We start from the raw sequence: 20,151 nt of genomic DNA on the forward strand, positions 1-20,151 counted from the left end.
TAAAAACTTGATTCTAGGAAATCAGTGGTCCAGAGTGGCTTCAAAGAATAATTGACTACTTCACTTCAGATTTTTGGATGAAATAAAACACATGATTTATGTCACCATGAAAACTTAYTAAGCATCTTTGTTACTTGGCCTARTGACAATTGGACTGCTTAGATAGAGAAAAGTGGAAGTAATGTTAATAAAACTACTAAAAAAAACCCCAACATGCTGTTGAAAATTGCACTAAAATTTATAACMCTTGGTTCATAATATTAAAGTGTATTTGAAATATAGAGGCTTGCCTTTGCAAAGAATACTRCCACACATAGAGTAAAACAACTCAGACTACACCAGAAAGGGCATCCTTACCACAGATAACTGCCTGATCAATGGGTATAGAGAAGAAATCAAGAGTTAACCCAAGTGACTTAGCCGCTGCTGCTTTATCAAGTAATACACTTCCAACTGGTCTTAAACTGGGACTGTTTCACAGCGCTTTGCAACTTAACTCTCCTGAACTGATCTCCTTTTTCATGTCAAAAGCGCACAAAATTATTGTTACTCTGATTGTTGTGTTGCATTGGCATTGGCAGAGAAGGTAAATAAAAAAGAGAAAAAAGTGAAGGGGGGGTGAAAAGCGGAGGGGAGGGGGGTGGGGAAGGGGAAAGCAAGCACACGGAAGGGATAGCAGGACAGTTCCTGCCTCTGCAAGCATTCCCTGTGCCATTCCAATTTAAAGACGGACTTTCTGACAAAGTACCATTGTGGTCATGTTTATTGTAAGCCAAAGGATGAAGCAATTAAGGTGCAAGGATTACCCAGGCATWAAAAGCAGTCAGGAGACAAGAACTGTAAGCCCACAGTTTCTGATGCCCTAAATCGTCAGAAAATCATTCTTTTCTGGCTCTGATTCTCTGTCAAAATGGATTACTGCACCATCAGTGGGTCCCAGCTGCCTTACTGCCAGCCCAGTGCCAGCAATGTTTCGTGACTTCATGTCCCAAATGCAGCTGGGACCCAGCTCAGCCTGGGATGCATCCCACACACAGCCTGTGAATGCAGGAGGCACAGCCTCAGCTGAGGGAACAGGAAGAGGAGCATTACATGCAGTGGTCACTCATGTCCTGTGCCCGCCTCATCTCTAGATCCTCTAATGGGTACAGACTTCCCCCTGCCCCCAGAAACCAGGAAACTCTATGATTAGGAACCCATTCTCCTATTTAACCTTGCAAGGGTAGACCAATGCAAACGAACTCAGTCTGACTGCTCACACCTTGAAAATCCAGTTTGTTTGCAAAGCAATCCCCCCAAAAACAACTCCTGACCCAGGAGCTGATGTAGTTGCACTTCCAGCGCCTGTGAGGTGAAGCTGTGGAACAGCCAGTTCTATTCATCCCAAAAGGTACAGAACAAGACAACAACCAGTCCATGCAGTACTACAACTGCCTGCACTTAGCCGACTAATCAAACTGGGTGGCTTCATTTGAAAAACAAAAAAAAAGAGAGAAAAATGAAAAAACTCAACCCAAAATGCAAGAAAAACAAAACCCAAACCATCCACAAAACAAAAAGTCCCAAATTCTCCCTTGCTAGCAATGCAGCCACAAGCAGCATGGTTACACGCTCCCTGCCCTTGCCTTGCCTACCAACAGTGCTGTAAGAGCCTATAAATACCATGGGGACACACACTTGTGGTGTGGAGTCCACTCACACTTTTGCTCCCCAGCCTCATCTCCYGATTCCGGACAGATCTGCAGGGCAGCAAGGGCACTCCCAGGCTTTTGCAGCCGACTGCAGTAGCATGGCAGCATCATTTGTTTCGGAAACCAAACAACACAGAGAGCTTCGGCTGAGCTAGAAACCGAATGGTTTCTTTTAATCTGGAGAACCTGTTATCTCTACATGTCTGTCTTTCACCACACATTCTTCTTTTGCTATTTATGTACTACAGCACAAATCTCTTGGGCAGGCTACTACTCTGAAATGATGCCAAGAAAATTATTAAATAAATAACTAGCCCCTTCAACATCCCAAACTCGGGCATTTGTGGAACACACTCATCCCCCAGAATGCTCCTCACCACCCTTCTGTTAACAGTAATGTCATGGGCATTCAAGAGACCTGCTCTACAAATCAGGGAGGCAAACCAGGAATAACCATCCAGCACAATCCGGCAAGACAAACTCCATGTCTAATAGCTCAAGACAGACTTTAGGAAGGAGCCAGTCATTTACCAGGCAGAGGGTAATCAAGGTCATGTCAGTGCAGATTCTGTGGCAATAAGGTATAAGACTCCAGCATCAGGGTTTCAAAACTTCCCTCAAATGGCTTAAATTTTCTTCCTAAATCCTGTTTTTTTTTTCTAATTCCAGTTCAATGTTTGCAGCATGCCCCCTTTCCTTGGACTTCTTGACTGCATTTCAACTTTTCAGGACTAACACTGCTCTCCCAGATCTCAKTGACTGCTAACTTCAAAAGGGAACACACTGGATTCATTAGACTACTTAATGACATTCATTCTGGCACTAATCTTAATGCACTTAATGCATTTAAAACTTTTTTATTACTATTTAAAATAACCAGTATAACCTAGTAGTCAAAATRGATTTGCCAACAATTGGCAAGGACCTCCATCACAGGAGGAGGAAGGCACATTTTAAAGACAGTGTGCCTTACTCAACTTTCACCTGAATTATGACAAGAAGTCATCCTTGCAGCAAAATATTTCATAAAATATTATCGCAGCACTTAATTTTTTTCCAACTGAGGATGATGAAACAAATTAATCTCTGGCACAGACTAGTATGGAAGCAAGTAAGAAATTAGACCACCTATGACAATGATAAATATTGATTGAAAGAACAAAGAAGCACCAATTTCAATACAATCAGCACATACTCTTTTAAATGTTTACACCTGAATGGGTAAATGAATTTGATAATCAAGCAACAAACTGATTTCTTATGAGTTTTGAAATTACAGGATTCAGGCAAGTATACCAGATGCCAGTAGTGTGAGCTTTTCCACAAATAAGCAACTCTGGCAGGAAGTAAAAAGTTCTAAATGTTACTCAAGGGAGGAACAGCAGCAGCAGTAGATAAAGAATTAGAAARGTAGGATAAAATAAGTAGAAAAAGACTACTGACTTGGAAAGTACACACTACAAGTAAATTCCACCAAGCTAAAATAAAGATTTCTTGATAATAAAAGTTACTACAGATGTCATTAACAGAACCATGTGATATTTCTATGTAATTTGATTTATGAACGTAATTCATTGTTGGGTCATACAAACTGAAAACATTTTGAATTCAAGACAGACAAATTAGATAGTTCAGAGGTCTGATGTACTGGGGRGATGAGTGATGAGTGAAGAACAAAACCAACCAAGCTTCTGAAAATTTACAGCACCTCCTAAGCACAGAAACTGGTTTTGTGAGAGTCCTGCCAGCAGCTGGTCCTATGTGCAGTTAATTTCTTTCTATTTTAGAACTATTGCTTTGTTTTCTCTTGAAATAAAAAATGACAAATACACATGAAAATTAACCAAACCCCAAACATATTTCCAGTAAAGATTAATGGTTTATTAATTTTTTTAAACCCACAAGCCTCAAGTTCAAGTCTTTTGGGGAAAATACTTTCCACCTTCCCATTTAATTTGTCTTTGTCTACAAGAGAATAGCAATCCACAAACATCTGAAATGTGCTGATGCAGAAAACAAGGCAATATTTACTCATAGTAAGTACGGCTATTCTTGCCTTAGGCTGGACTRTAAGCAGTACTGAATATTGTCTAGAAGCATAGAGCATGATGCCATCTGAAAATAGGCTCAATATTTGATTGGAGATTGAAGATTATTTTGCATGTTTGATCTGTCTGCATGAGAAGCAACTGCTGGTCTTTGATGTGCATGTATCTCATATAAGTCCAAGGARGTAATAATTCCAGAGTACAAAGCCATGATGTGACCACAAATGGAATATCACATGCAGCTCTTATCTCCACTTATTGCAAAAAAAGATATCAAGTAACTAGGCATATACAAAGAAGGGTAACTTAAATGATATAGGAATTGGAGGATAAGACACAGAATATGAAGACAGACTAAGGAAGCTAAAGTTATATAATCCAGAAAAGAGGATTGAGCAGAATATGATCATAGTCTATAAATAACTTACAGGTAACAATATAGATGAAAGAAGAGAATTATTGAGAGTCTTGGTAGAGGGTAAGATGAGCAGCAACTTCCTTAAGCTAAAGAAGGAAAAACTGAACAGAAGAATGTAGGCCAGACATTTGCAAAACTTTAATACCCCACAGCAGCATGCATGGGACTGCATTKTAATCAAGGGGCAATCACTTCATACATGTGGCAGTTCCAAACAGAAGAAACAAGTYTTGTGCCTCACAGAACACAACACAGTCCTATGGTCATCTGCCAAATGGGCTGGGGTTTGTTTTGATGTCTGGGTGCTCGATCACAGAGATTAATTCAAAGGAGACATCAAAGCTGAATATAAATTTAGAAAACAGGCTGTCCAAAATAAGTATTTTTATTTCCCCCTCCAACTTATGGGAGACATTGTTAATACTAACCACAGGAAAAAAAAAAGGCAAATGACCTATCTTAACAGTTAAAGACAGACATGGGCACACAGGCACAGAGGGTGCCCAGGATGTGCCTCAAACAAGAGGAAAGAGAAGACTTGCTCCCAGTTCATCCAACTTGCCAATTTTCAAATAATGTCAATGTAAGCCATACATTCTCATATAAATTGGAATGAGTAGCAGAGATTTACCYCAAAAACTGAAAGTCGAGTGGATGCATGTACATCATAGACCAGCTCCTCCTGCAAACAGACCAAACTTGTAAAATAGCCTCGAATCTCTAATATGACTTTGCTAATACATTCAACAGAGCAGCAGAGAGCTACAAAAAGACAGCAAGAAGCTGACCTTATGATTAGTACGCTGTTTTGAATGTGGGGGGAGGGGAAGTCTGCCTAGAATACCATCTTTTAGTTATTTCACTATTGAATGTTCCAAGTGGTTGAAATGAAAATTCACGATTTCTACGGACAACAGAAACACAGAATCACTAAGGCTGGAAAAGTCCCTTAAGATCACCAGGACCAACCATTACCCCACCACTGCCAAGTCCATAACTAAACCGTGTCCCTCAGTGCCACATTGACATGTCTTTTAACACACCTCCAAGGGTGGTGACTAAACTCCTTCCCAGGGCATCAAGTTGCAGTGCCAGATAACCCTTTCAGTGAGTAACTTTTCCCTAATACCCAACCTAAACCTCTCCTGGCACAACTGAAGCTCATTCCTGTCRCCTATCATTTGCTACTTGGAGAAAAAGCCCTTATTGTATCCAGGTACAAACTGGAGCAGTATCACAACTCACTTTCACGAGATGCAATTTTGCAGCTGAAGCCAACAGAAGTGTCTGGAACATCACTGTGTCACCACAAAAATTGGATGTAGGAGGACAAAGGATCCCAGAAATTCTCAGGGATTAGACAGCAACCTGTTCTCATCCTACTGTTCCTAGATCGAGGAAGAATTCTGTCCAGAGTTTTGTGGACATCTCATCCTCAACATRTTCCTYGGATGCCACAACAGCRCAAGGCTATGTCCAGCTTGGACTYTTATCACATTTGGTCTCCTGTACAYGTGTTAAAATWCAGGACAACTTTCAMAGTATGTCCMRAAGAAGGCAGCAAATGAATGGAATACATAGAAACAGYTGTTTCAATTTGAAAAAACTAACTAGGTAAACTATATTAAAATAGAACTACAGTTAAAAATATTAGACCAATGCTGGCTAGGAATACAGATCAATGGTACTTCAGACTGACAATAAATGGAAGATATTTATGTTTCAGAATCTCCTCTMATACCGTTTTTGTCACAAAGTCACTACGCATACATACAAACCATAGATAGTTAAGTAAATAAGTTGCTCATTGCTTGCACAAACCTATTGAGTTTGACCAAGTATTAACTGAACAACATGTTTAAATTAATACAAATGATGTTCATATCTTGATTACACATCATAAATTAAAAAAATATTTATTAGAAAATATAATTCCCATACATCCTTCTCTTAYATGAGAAGTTAGAGACACTGTTAGAGCTATTCAGAGCTGCAGACATGAAAGCTTGCTTCAAACATGAGCTCTAACCCCATTTTGTTTATTACTATAGCGTACCCATTTGACATCTACCCTAATAAATGTTCTTAATGAAAAGCATTCAAGTACACACCCTGTTCTTTGCCTTTCCCCAGAGTGCTGAGGCTCATTAGACAGATTATCAGTTTTCTGCAAGAGACGTCTGCACAGTTTTCAAATTTTGACTAATAATCTCTTGAAACGAGGTTTGCAGCAGAAGACACGCTGAGCCAAACACATTACTAGACTGAATCGGTGCTGATGTGATTTTTAAAGAAGACTTTGCCCTTAGCTTTAGACATATTTGCAGGTCCAGAGTGGTTTTATACTGTGGCTATTCCCACCCCCCAAAAAACTGCGATTACTATTAAGAAAATAAAAGTACCAATCCAAAACAACATTTTGTGATGATTATTCCAAGCAACAGTATTTCTCAGAAGTTTCTCAAACATTTTTCAGAAAGCAGTGGTAAAAGTGCAAATTAGTTTCCTTTTAAACTAGGACAAAAATACACACAAATTTTGCCCAATTTGCCCACGTTYTAGAAACAAAAGCATGCAAGAAATTTAATGTAGTATAAACCTGAGAAAGCTGTAGTTAAAGATCCCAGTTAATTGTTTCAACTGAGTAAGAATTAGTACCTTTGAAATCAACATAACCAAAAAAGGATTGGGCAAAAATACCATAAACTCCTCATAAAATAATCCCCCTATGTAAAATACATGTATTTGAAAAATCTGAATTGCATTAGCAGCATAGAAACTAGAAATTAAAACTGATTTTACGTGTATCTGCAACCTTTTAAACTTGTCCTGTATATTTTAAAGATATTATTTAGAAATACAGTTCTTTTCCTGAAAACTCAGCCATAATCTCATTGAGAGAACTGCATTTTGATATATTTTTAAGTATGATCTCAGAGGCATACAAAGCTAAAATGAAGGTAACATTTTATTAGTAGCCACAGGCAACCCTAATTCTGGCTACTTACATTTTTATTTATCCCTCAGTATATACGTGATCTGCTGCTTTTAACTTTATTGACTAATAATAATAATTTTCACTTGAGACTGGGTCATTCCTGTCTAGGGATGGTCATTCCTTCCTGGGAAACCAGAAAGGTCACAAGGCAAAAGAAAACTCCATTTTCATAGGAACTTTAATGCATTTCTCCTAGGGGAATTCAAGTTGCTTCAGAAAGGTTTAGACATATTCGTGGGCCCTTTACAGCTGAGCCAAGTAAAAGCCCATCCATCTGTGCAGAATATTCTGCGTTTAATAAAAGCTCAGTAAAAAATATTCCTGTACACGATTTTTCGTAAAGCCTCGCTTTTGTTTTATTGCCAGTGCCACTGTAACCCCACACACCCACTCAAAGCATGATCGGGGCTGTTTCTTAATCAGTGGTACAACAGGCAAGGAAAGGTCACGCTGCTGGGAGATTTCTTTTCAGACAGTGAACAGGATTAGAAGTGAATAGGTCCTGGTTAGCAGATCACCCTAAAAAGAAACCCAGCAATGACAAGGCAAAGCCCAAAGTCCAAATTGTGTGTCAGCAATCTCCTCCCAGCAAATCTGAGGTCAAGAAGTAACTACCAACAAAAACGGATATATACATGTATATATATATAGATATATATTTATATTCACACATACACGTATGTTATCCGCTGCAAGGGATGTTCATACAATTGCCCAGTCAAAAACCAAAGTAAACAAAGAGAACCCTGTCAAAGTTTATCAAATCGAAAAGCTAAGGCTACTTTAGATTGAAAAAGGGTAGTAACAGAAAATACGAAAATATCTAGATAGGTCCCTTAAATGGCCATACCTTCTGCCTTTTATCATCTTTTCAYTGAAACTAGAAACCAGGAAAACAGGAGGCAAGTTTCTGAAAAATCAGAAAGTGTCATTCAAGCACATTAAAGTACAATCACACAACTGCAAGATGCTTTCACCCACTAGCTAGGCAGTACCACTGAGGAGTACCACTCAGCAGCTGGAACTCAGCAGCTGGCCATGGATGTGATCCTACTCTGCAGCAATATGGAACAATACAGGTGAGCTACCCTTACACTCTGTCGTGACAGTCTTAACAGCTGCAGAAAGAAGCAATTTTCATTTCTAGCATTTAAGTGAATACACTCTGCTCCACAGCCAGGAACAGGAACAGGTATCCCTGAAGTTACTGTGTCACAGCTCAAGATCAGTGCCTTATAAAACCATGCTTTTCAAAACATGGGCAAAATTACTCAGAAACACCAATTAGCTACCAATAAGAGGTTGAATACCATGATGTCACACATTAAGTTGCAACATGACATGCCAACAGATTAATTGGTACTAAAAATCCTAGAGATATATTGGCACTTACGGTTCTTGTAAGCAAACAGGAAAGCAACAGCAACACTGGCTGGAAGTGTGGGAAAGCAACATCCAACAYGGGATGCCCAYAGCAGACACCTCCAAGTGCAGCCAMAATTCAGTCAGGACTGGGGACTGTTTAGGGATCTGCTCTAGTTAGTGGATGGAAAACAACAGGCTCTACCAGAATGGCTCATGTRGGAGTCTTTTGTCAGAAATGTATAATTTGTACACAAACCAGAGAAGCTTCCAAAATTTAAGCAGTATTTTAAAACACAGGGTCAGATTCTGAGACTCTTACTTGTCTGACATTAGAAACACTGAAAAGACATTGGACTTCAGTACAATCCAGTTTTAACAGCTCTCATAATTTTTACTTCGCTTCCTCTACCCACCCCAGTCCACAGCAAACACTGTGGGATGCTCACAGTAAATTAACAGTGACAGTCTGATAGTTACCTGCCAGACATCTGTATTCATGCACCGTGAATGTGATGGGGGAAGGAAGAAGGGGAGAACAAAGTCTATCTCTCTCTTGGTGTCTGCCCAGAGCCCCTGTTCTTCACAGAGTAATCTAATGGTGTAACTTCTGATGTTCCCTACTACTCAATCAAAATCCACCAATCTGAATTTCTCTGAATTAAAATGGCTGGCAATTTCAAACCTGATTCTCATCACTGTGAATGAATACTATAAACTTGTCTAGTGGAAGAAAGGTAGAACTCTCATGTCTTCCTATTTGCAGGAGAAAAACATTTCATTTATGTTTACTCTCACAGGTATAACATACACTTGCAAAGAAAGATGAACAGTCTTCAATCACTTTGCTCAAACGTAGGGAAATCTCCACCAGATCCGCACATATCAGAGATTTTCAACATTTAATAAAGAATTATTAATTATACAGTAATTATTGAGCATATATAGTAATTATTGAGTGGATTTACAGCATTTACAAAGGTTGCATCAACCCTCAATGTTTCACAGCCTTTTCATTTAAAACCTCTGCTGTTTTTCTATAGAATGTTTAATGTTATAACACAGCCAGCAATTTTCTGTTTGCTCTTCTGGCTAGATGCTGGCACASAGCCAGAACCACGCTAATGAGATCCTCGAGATATGCACACAGTTTTGTTAATCGAGTGAAATCACAGGAAACTCATTTTATGGTCTTCAACACCAGAGTCTTAGACTCTGTCTTTCTAGTCTCTTAGGCTCAAATGCTGAATAGGTACTTTATTGCCCACTATGAGAAAATACAACCAACAGGGGTAAAGGTAATAGAACATCATAGAGGACTAGATGCTGCGGACATTGCACCAAACATTTCACTACCATGTAGACACATTCAAAAGTATTTTCTTTCCTGGGAGATGTACCTCTCTTCACTTTTCTGTAGTGTGCTCTGCATCTGGGATGGTATTATGCTTCCCTTGTTGCCGTGAGACAACAGACGGTTCAGATTTCATTTCACGAAATCCTAAGATCAGCAATAATATTTGTATTTGCTTACCAACAAATATGTATCTATTTGTATATAAAAGATGACAGGAGCTTTTTCCAAGAGCTCCACGTGCTGTGTGTAGCTGCCCAGACTCCTGCTGCCATGCCTGGGACTGCTGTTCTRACACATCCACTCCCATTTTCTAAAACTTGGCTGAACATTCATAGAGCCCTGCTGCAAGCATCACAGTCAAGTCCTTTTGTTGCTTTTTTTAAATTTTGAAGAAATCAATTTCCTTCTTTCTTATTACAGACATGTGCCTTAACTACTCTGTAATTAAATATTTTTCAATAAATGTACTGTGAATCTAACAGAAATAAAGCCATACTGGACAGGGCAGAAAAGTACAGTGTTCTCCTAAGCATTTTCACTCTTTTTTTTTTAATTACTATATGAAAATATTTATCTTAAAGTGTTTGTAAGAACAAAAAGAAACAAAACAAAAAAAATCACACATTCAAGTTTTTCGCCAGACTATTTTATGAAAGTTTTCASTGCCATTGCAATAAATCCTACTAAGAAATATTGCAGCACCCTCTGCACAGAACTGTATCAARCTATAGGTTGTCTGAGCAATTAGATGATGCCAAAAACAACAGGCACATGGACTCTTTTTATTAATTTTGTAAACCTGYTGCTTATTTATTCCACATTGTTAGTCAAATCCTGCCACTGATGCCCACATTCCCCATAGGAGAAAGCCTGCTGAGGTCACTGGCAGAGTCCTGACAGTGTTAACTGCTGCTCAACAACTCCCAGCATCGTGACACTATGGTCAAGCACAGACCTCTGAAGAGGAGCATGGAAGAAAGAAACTTCATCYGACTCTAAATGACCATTACAGCTTCGGAGAAAACAAGATCTGATCCAAGTGGAAGCCAGAATTAGAGAACCAGAATAAAAAAAAACCAACAAACTAACTCTCTTGGGCGAAGAGATCAATTCACGGTGGTTGGCAAATTTCTTTTTGAAGTATAGATAACAGCTCTTTATATTTTAAATAACAATGACTTTCTATACTAATTTTTTTGTGTCTCTGTGCTGAACGCTTTCAGGGCTCAGAAAGCAAGTCAAGATGCTGAACAGCATGTGTGTACACAAGATGACAGCCTCTGGCAGGGGACACAAAGGCTTCAGAATACGGGTGAGCACAGTGAAGGGCCACCCATGTGCAAAGGGGATGATGGGCTGTCTGCTAGAAATCTGGCAGAGCGCTCAAATGGGAGTTTGTTAGCCTGAACTTGATTTCTGTGCCTGACTRATGAATGTTAACACACAATCGCCCTTGCTGAGTATCTCCATGGCCCTAGGACCACTCTACAGATGCTTGGGCTTATTATCATCATCTCGCTCTTCCCCCTCCCAACTGATGGGCACTACACCTGYAGGAGTAAAAACAGACACCATTAAAACTAGGGGGGTACCTGTTACAAAGATTTTCAGTTTGATTTTAATCCAAAAGAGCTGGCATTGAGCTGCTGATTTTTAATTAAAACCTCCTTCGCTCAGTTGTTTTTTGTCTTGTAGAGCATCTATCAATCAGGAGGAGTCACTGTAGGATGCACCTGGTGGCAGCAAGCTATTTCATCCCTTCCCCCAAGCCCAGACACTGACTTTTTTCCTCTTCCTCCCCCCCCAACTTCATTAACTAAATGCACCGAATAAACCTTAACATCCCAGCTAAATCCTATTGGCCCTGGATTTGCTGCTTAATGCTAAAACCCAAGCGACCCATTTTTCTCCTGTTGATACTTCTATTRCTGATGGCAGCCAGCAGAGAAAAAYACCCAACTTTAAACTATTTTAACRTAAGAAACAAAAGCCAGAGCATTCATCACTCACTCTTTGTGCTGCTGCTCACAAACTTTACGTAAGCTTTACGTGATGTGTCAAAGCGTCCCTTGCTTTTGTGCTTCAAAGGCAGCATAGTGAGCCTGTTGCTTAGCAAATGATTACAACAAAGTGAATCTGTTATTAGAAGTGCAACTAKGTCTCTTTTAAAGAAAAATGATCCGGCAAAGTCTATAAAAATTAATTTCAGTGCATTCTACGATCTCCAGTTGACAACAATGATGTTGTTATACATGTCAGAAGATGGAGATCCCACTAACTGAAAATCTTGGGGAAAGACTAACAGAGAGTAAACAGCYTCAGTGCTACAGAATCATTTTGGTAGCTATCCTTAAATTTTGCTCTGAACTTAAAAGTTTGTCTTCCCAAATTCACATATGCCACAGAAAAGGCTAAAGGTTATTCACTGTGCCCCTGCCTCCTGGCTGTCATCCCTCACACTGCACCCCATTATAATCGTTGCATGTCATATGTTCTCAGCTCAGCTGCCCAGTGCTTCCTCCTTGGTCCGTGATAACAAACAGGAACCTCAATGGTTCTTCCCAGCTCCTGACTCACTCTTTCCAAAGCACCCAAACTGGGTTATCTATCCAGCTGCAAAGCCTCCCTTGTGGCAGCATTAAGACTTTTGGCTCCTGGCATCACCCGCCTGCCTTTATTGCTTGCTCCATCAGAGTTCTCATCTCTCTTTCATCTTAAAAAACATCACCATCATGACTACCATGTGTTTTGCCACAACATGACACTCCAAAATCCTTCCCTCCCATAGATACCTCTTTTCCACTTCTGCCATACGCACCTGTGGCTGCAGTCACGTTCCCCATTAGCTTTGTAAGTGGCTCTACAACTTTCCACCRCAGTGATACACCCTTGCCCTGCTGCAGGCTCTCCCTCAGTGGTCCCTGCTCAGCATGTTTGGACCCAGGCTCCCAACCTCCGAAGCAGGAGAGCCACCTCACCCTCTGCTCCCCCGTGTCCTCCTGTCCCTCTTCCCCAAGCACCAAGAACCATGAGGGACGAGAACCCCTGTCCTTTGATCAGGACAGCCTATTGCCCTGGGATGGACCCGTGGAAAGCGGCTTCACATGCAGAAAACCGAGCACTGTCCCTCACAGCTAGCAAAATTCGCTCACTGCATTTTCAGTAATCAGTCAGAGGCGGCTATTCCAGCTTGYTTTTGGGTATCCAACCAACACAGCAGTCTTCGGATTTGACTTATATTTTTAATACATTTCACTTCACTTTATTATCAGACCTCAGTGCCSTACAATACCAAGGCTGGCTTCTGAGAAGGGCTGCATCCTGAAATGCCTACCCCACGGCCACCCAGTCCTCTGCCCAGCAAATTCCCGCAGCATGCAGAGGCTGAACAGGAACAAGGAACCTAGGCATCTAGGTAGAAATGCAGCTATCCTGAATAAAAATTGTTTTTACAAAGAAATTAAAGCAAATGCAATCTAGCACTKAAGATATGCAGCACAGGTTACGATTATTAGTACGCTGTCTGGTACGAGAAGGTTTTCAAATAAAAATGCTTTCTTACTGACTGGGCACTCACRTTAATGTATTTCTTACCAATACCACTAATGGAGCGTTCATCATGTTTCTTGCTTCTCTGAAGTAACACGAGAAATAAATTGAGCCATGTAAGAATAAAATTAATATATCCGTGGCGCTACACGTTATCATGCYGCACACACTCTAAAATGTGTTTAAATAGGGTCCTCGAAGGAAGTAATGACAACTGACTTCAATATTACAGAAATATTCAAACCAGCATAAATTGGAAGGCAGGAGAGATAAGGAACATAACCAGTAAAACAAACGCTTATATTCTTGAGGACTTGTTTTTGCAGCAAGGACATAGATGAGAGAAAGAATGGGAGCAAAGTCTTCTGTAAGAAATCAGCTATTCCAGACTGCAAGGAAAAGTAAAAATATTTTTGTTTGCCTGATTACAKATAAGGACGCTATGGAGCAATACCCACATTCATCAAGGTTTTTCTTGCCTTGAATACAGTGACTAGCACACKAGATAGTGGACATGTTTCGTAAGAGGTTTATGAGGAAGCAAACCTCAGCTTTTCAGTTTATTTTTATAAACTCTTGATGGATTTCAGCATGGCCAGTTCCTAGACTCTGCTTTGAACCATTCTCAGTTCATGAACTTTGCACTGGGAATCTTTGTAGGGATAAGCAATGGACAAATGGATTACCAGCTGCTCAACTCCATTTTTCACTACTGTTCTACTTCTAGAACCATATACAAAAGAAACAAACAAGACCTACAGCTAGACTGGATGGTACATACAGACACTTCTAACAGATATTTATTTTTAACGTTTGAAGATAGACATGCAAAGGAATTGCCAGTTATGATTACATTTTGCCTACAATTTATTCCTGAGCTTTTAAAATATGTTTAGATAATGTGCGTTAACTGAGTGTTTATTTTTGCAGCAGCACTAGGAAAGTTATCAGAAACACAAACGCAAGCTGTGTAACACCAAACACAACCATACCCACTAACAGGACATTCTAACAGATGCATAAAAGACATTAAAACATAGTTTTAGGCACCCAGGAACRAAATCTGCTTCATCTTTAAAAATAMCATTCATCACCATAGTAATAAGGTATGAAGTCCAGACTCTTCTATTACTACTGTTATATTAAAACTACCACATATTTTTTAACTTTTTTTTCAGGAAACACACACTTTGAACTTCACTTTTCCCCCACTGCACAACTCGCAGAGCGACGACCCGGTTGTTTACTCAGGCTGTTTACACAGTAACTCAAAAACAACAGCAAGAAAAGCCTCCAGAAACGGTAACACTTAAACAAAAGGTGAAAACTTCCAATGCCAATACAATTTCCAAAATATGGGACAGTATTCCAGGTTGGTTGCTTCCCACAGAGATGCTGGTTTACAGCACGTCAGAAACTTCCTAGCCTGTGCCTTCCTAATCCCTCCGCAACCCCTGCGGTTTTCCTTGGCCTTTCCCCGCTTCACGTTCAACTTGCAGGAAACCATTAACCGGGGCACACGGACACACACCGAGCAGGCTCCGGATGATATTATCGCCTTCCAGCGCCGGATCCGCGGCTCAGGCGGGGTTACTCACCCGAGGGAAGCCACACTTCTCCACTGACAGTCCCTGACGATCTCCCTCAGCGCGGCTCACTCGTGCGGGGGTCAAACCAGCCCTATCTCCGCACGGAGCACTCCTACAGCAACTTGTTGGCTTCGGGCKTTTAGGAGCGGACTTTCCCGCACTYRGCYCGGCKCTGCCCGTCCCGGGCCGGCTGCRCGGCTGACCGCGGCCCGCCAGGCTCCCTGCGGACGGCCCGCCCCGCTCCCGCCGCCGCGCACAACAAAGACCCCGCGCCCCGGCCGGGCCCGCGACCCCCGAGCGCAGCGCGGAGCCCCCGGCCGGCACCCACCTGCGGAGCGGCTCCGCTCGCTGCCGCCTCCCGGGCAGCCTCCGCCGGGCACGGGCAGCTCCCGCCGTGCCGCCCTGCGCGGACAGATGGCCGGCAGCCCTCGCAGCCCTCCGCTCTGCCGGAGCGAGGCAAAGCCCGGCTTTTTTTTTTTTTTTTTTTTTCCTCCCCCCTTCCTCTTTCCTCCCTTCTTCCCGTTTTTTCCTCTCTTCCTCCCTTGGCTTAGACCCTGGCAGATCAGCACAAGTGTGCTCACAACACCCCCTCCGCCAGTCACTTCAATTAGTGCCACATGAGAGGAGCTTCTGCCCAAAATCTGCTTAAGAAAGGGCCAGAGGGCAGGGCAATCGCCTTTGCTCAACAATGACCAGAAGCTGCTATAAATATCCAAACAAAACCACCGGCAAGGCCAGGAATGTCATATCCTAATGTGATAAAAAAAAAAAAAAAAAAAAAAAAAAAAAAATTAAAAATTTTTTTTTATAAAAAGACGAAGATTAAAAGCAGTCGCCACCTCCTTACCCTCTCCCCCCAATACGTGACCTTGTAGTATGTTATCAAAGTTGTGTATTTCTGGGTGCCAAGCTATTATGTTTTCGAGGTCCCGAGCAGCTCGTTCACAATCCCTTTGTGACAGCTGCTCGCTAATATTTATAGGTACCCCAGTCTGTGCACCTTATATAACCAAGTCGACTGACCAGGGCTGGGCAGAGGTAGCCTCCAAGCCCACAGATACGGTGCATCACACAAATAGTACAAGCGGTGACTTGTCTAAATTAAAACATTAGCAACAAGTTCCCAATACACCAATAATAAGTAAAACAATACATGGATCCACTACAGATGGATGCATTTATATGAAGACTGGAGAATTTAATATAATTTGCTTTAGGCACATTTTACACTAACATATTCCAGCGCTGTGAGTGAGGAGAAACTACAGCCTCAGGTTTCTAACTCTACAGTGAGCTGGAGTTGAAAATTAACAAAAAACAAAACAAAACAAAACAAAAAAAACAACAAAACTCACAAAAACCCCACAGCCTTGATCAAGCAGTGCCTCCATCAGCTTGGGCTTTTGCACCCCTTCACAAATGACCACACTGTGCAAGTATCTGGATGCCACCGGTTCCAGCGTGGGGAGGGCAGAGTGGGAGAAGGGAGTGGTTTCGGTCCCATAAAACTGCTCGTAAACTCGCAGTGCCTTCGAGGTAGTAATTTCCAGTCTGTTGATRGCCGGATGACAACAGCTAGGTTCATCTGAGGGGAAGCCAATAGCCATTGTCACCTAATTCCCTCCCCAGACGCTCAAGAATGTAATCATTGCAAAGGGAGGGCACTCAGCTGATGTCCAAGTCTCGTGCCTCGATGTTTATGTACAAATCTGTGTAAAAGTAGTTAATCCTATTGACCACCCTCATGTTTTTTTCGAGCTGAGATAAAGGCCATCTGAAATTAACCCTGTTATTTCTTCTGTCGGGTTTCCGTCAACTAAAAAATCAACTTCTATTACAAATAAATGGGGTTTTTTTTTCCCGGTTCATTCCTGTACCCTCTTCTGATCATACTTGTCCTGCTGCAGTGAACACTGCTTTCTCAGACTAAACCAATTCACATACAGACTTATTCTCAAGGCACCCTTATCCACAAAGGGTGGTCACAGAGGGGTTTTGCTACTTTATTAATTCCCTGAATTTAAGCACGTGCCTAAAAAACGAAGAATGTACTTTTAGAAGATCGTTTGAAGAAACACATTTAAAAGAAAGAATATTTAAGTGAAGCTCATGCACAGCTCCAGTCCAAAAATCACATGTGCAGGTTTGCAAGAACAAAACTGCCCACAAGTTTTTCAGAAYTCCTAGATCCAGCAGGGACAGAAATAGTCTTTATTTCAACAGAGAGGTTTGAGTAACCCTGAGCGCACCGATACAAAACAATAACACCAACACGAACAACACAGACCGAGCATTGTCAGGCAAGATCTGGCAGCCCATGGGCTGACAAAGCCCTCCCTGATGACAGGGGACAGGGAAGCAGAGGTGCTCACTCTGGCACTGGCATGGTGTGGGTCTGTGCCGCCCAGTGCAGCAGCCAGAGTTACTGTAGGACATTCAGCTGTATTTCCAAGTTGTTCCATGCAATTTGGCTGATAAACCCCACCAAGTTCCATTGGCTGGTCTGTACACAGCTCCTGCTTCTACKCAGGACCAAGCTGGGTGTCCACAGCAGCAGCACAAACGTGTTTTGCATTGCAAAAGAGTGGACAGAACCCCCACTGAAGGAAAAAAAGAACCYGACATAATCCTCAACAAGAAAAACCCCTCCAGGTAAGCAGGAAAAAGATTTTTRGAATAGTAAGCTTACCTGGCGAAAACATGAGCAATGATTTAAATAACTGAATAGTTGTAACTGAATAACAAGACAGCAAAAATAAGTCACTAATGGAGTGAAATGCAAGACTGTGTGCATGGTGTAAAAATTTAGCCAGCCAGGCAGATGAATAAATTGGTGGAACTGAGCCACGGAGGCCAGAAATGACAGAAAAATATCCTTGTCTCTGAATTCTGGGTGGATTTTGTATCTTTAATTTTTGTATCTGTCATTCCAGAGTTCAAAGAGGGGAAATAAAAAGGGTTATAAAAATAAAAATTTWAAAAAACCTTCCTTTGCCAAAAGGGCCTGTTTGTATTGATCTGTCTTGATCTGCTCCTCATCATTTTGCGTGCTGCTTTCCTACACCAGCTTTTCCAACCTATGGATAGAAATGGTAGAGGAATCTTGCAACCTTCCTTAAGGACTGATGAAAATGTAACATGAGAAAAACTGCATGTATGGAAATATGCCTCACAGAGGGGCATTCAGAAGGGCTGTCTTTGCAAACTTGGAAGTATTCCAAATGCCATTTGCTTTTCAGATCAAAATGCTCCATTTGATGATAAATCTAAGAGACAGATGACAGAAATCTCCCTGACGGAGCAATATCCCAAAACTGAAATGTGTAAAGAAAAGATAGGGTCTAGTTTATAAACAATTTAATGTATATTTGCAATTTTTAACTGTTTATAAAATATTCCACCAATAGATCACTCATTTTGTAAAGAATTATGGAAGTGCTTTAAGTTAACTCATTATGGAAATGGAAACCTGGATCAGATATATTGGGTCCTTGCATTTGACATAATTTCCTGGAGAAGGAAGCTTGTGTATGGAAAGCTATCCTCAAGCACTCGTTGAAGTTTTCCCTTAAATACTGTTTTGTTTGATAAGTGAAAACTGACAACACCACCAAAYCATCTAGTATTAGTGTTCTTTTCTTTTACATGTCCCTGCCCTTGGACAAAAAATAATRATGGCTTATGCTATTCCTTTGCCTGAATAAAATGTTGCAGTTCCGGAGATAAAGACGTATTGAGCTGAGCAATTAAATAGCTAAATAAATGAATCAGCAGAGCAGAAGTGACAGATTTAATTACTGCTTAGAGCTAGGAAGGGGAACTAATTATGGGGTTCATGAACCGCATGCCATTCTTTTCCTTAAGCATGTGCTTCGATTCTTCTGGATCAAACCCTGCAAATGTGGTAGCACCTTGCACTATATTAAAAAAAAAAAAAAGAGAAGGACAAGCACAAAAAGCTATCCAAAATTTGGAAATAAAGTCTAATCTTTAAAGAAATAATAGTCAATACTCTGTTCTAAAAGCCCATTTTCAATTGACTCCAAACCAAGAGTTTGCTTTTAAACAGATAAATACTAAAAATTCAGTTCTCCAAAAAACGAAAGCACGATGATGTTCACTAGATGTGAATAAACCAAAAATTACAACAGGAAGTTGCGGTAAGTGGGTCATAAAGCATAAAGCTCTATCGAATTATTAGGACCCCTGTTCATCAGAAACTGTCTGTAGCTGGAAAGCCTGRGAAAGCTTTTGATCCTGCCTCTCTCCTGTTTGGTCAGTGCACCACAGCAAGCAATGTATCTCAAAAAGATGCTATTGTGACCACCAAATACAAAAACACTAGYGGTGGGAAAAACCTGCTCCCTGGTTTCTGGTTCTGTCTCATTTCTCTAGGTTGCATTTTCTTTACCATCCTAATTTTATTCTTGTTTGATAAGACTGTCAATGCCAATTATTTCAGCTTCACATTAAACTCATGAGCCTAGTTTATAATCCCATAAACATAGAATTCTTTCCCTCATTAGTGGGAGGGAAAAAGGGGATAAAAGACTACATATACCGCTTTGAACCACTTAATTCAATTAATTGCATGTTTTGGTTTACAGGTATCTTATACAGATTAAGAGAGACAGGTATCATTTCGGGAAAAAGAAAATGTGCCAAGCTGGGTTTTTAAAAGTGAATTAGTGAAGAGAAGTCAGTTGTTTTCTAAAATTAAAATCTCAATATGATACCTGTTTTAGCATAATATAAAAAATCTACACATTTGTCTCTTTTTCTAAAAATACTGTGAAGAGAGAGATATCTCTGGACAGCTGACCTCATACACCATTCTGAAAAGAAAATCAGGCCTTTTACTCCACTGACTTTGAAAATTTTTAAAACACAGGACATGATGCAAACAAGAAAACGTCTTATTGCTGGGAAAAATCTAAATCTACCCCAGCAATAGTTGTGATCTCCTTCCACACCATGAGTAATTTTGTCAGAATGAAAATAATTGTGTCCAAACCCAGAAATGTAGGCTGATCCCTTGGAAGGCTCACTGAACAATCACAAATGCCATCATCATCCAAGATTACAAAATCAACTCTGCTTGACTGAAATTCAGTTTTCTGAAGGCAGCCAAAACCAAGG

General features: G+C 40.8%; 1 protein-coding gene across 4 annotated transcripts in view; it reads right to left on the reverse strand.

The window, feature by feature from the left end:
• The window catches only part of LOC130582917 (poly(rC)-binding protein 3-like), a 283,354-nt gene that overhangs the window by 112,187 nt on the left and 151,016 nt on the right, over nucleotides 1–20,151 (reverse strand). Inside the window, exon 1 of one of the 4 annotated variants that reach the window (XM_057381895.1) lies at nucleotides 16,368–16,422. The exons of 1 other annotated variant lie outside the window; for it this stretch is intronic. The gene's annotated coding sequence lies outside the window, so the exon portion shown is untranslated. Of the gene's footprint in view, nucleotides 1–15,021; nucleotides 15,163–15,340; nucleotides 15,502–16,367; nucleotides 16,423–20,151 lie in introns of those variants that run through there. 2 more of the 4 variants (XM_057381892.1, XM_057381894.1) reach the window with 2 other exon arrangements.

The sequence above is a fragment of the Malurus melanocephalus genome, unplaced genomic scaffold, assembly GCF_030028575.1.
Source record: "Malurus melanocephalus ecotype Western Australia unplaced genomic scaffold, MMel_1.1 scaffold_539, whole genome shotgun sequence".
NCBI classification, from domain to species: Eukaryota; Metazoa; Chordata; class Aves; order Passeriformes; family Maluridae; genus Malurus; species Malurus melanocephalus.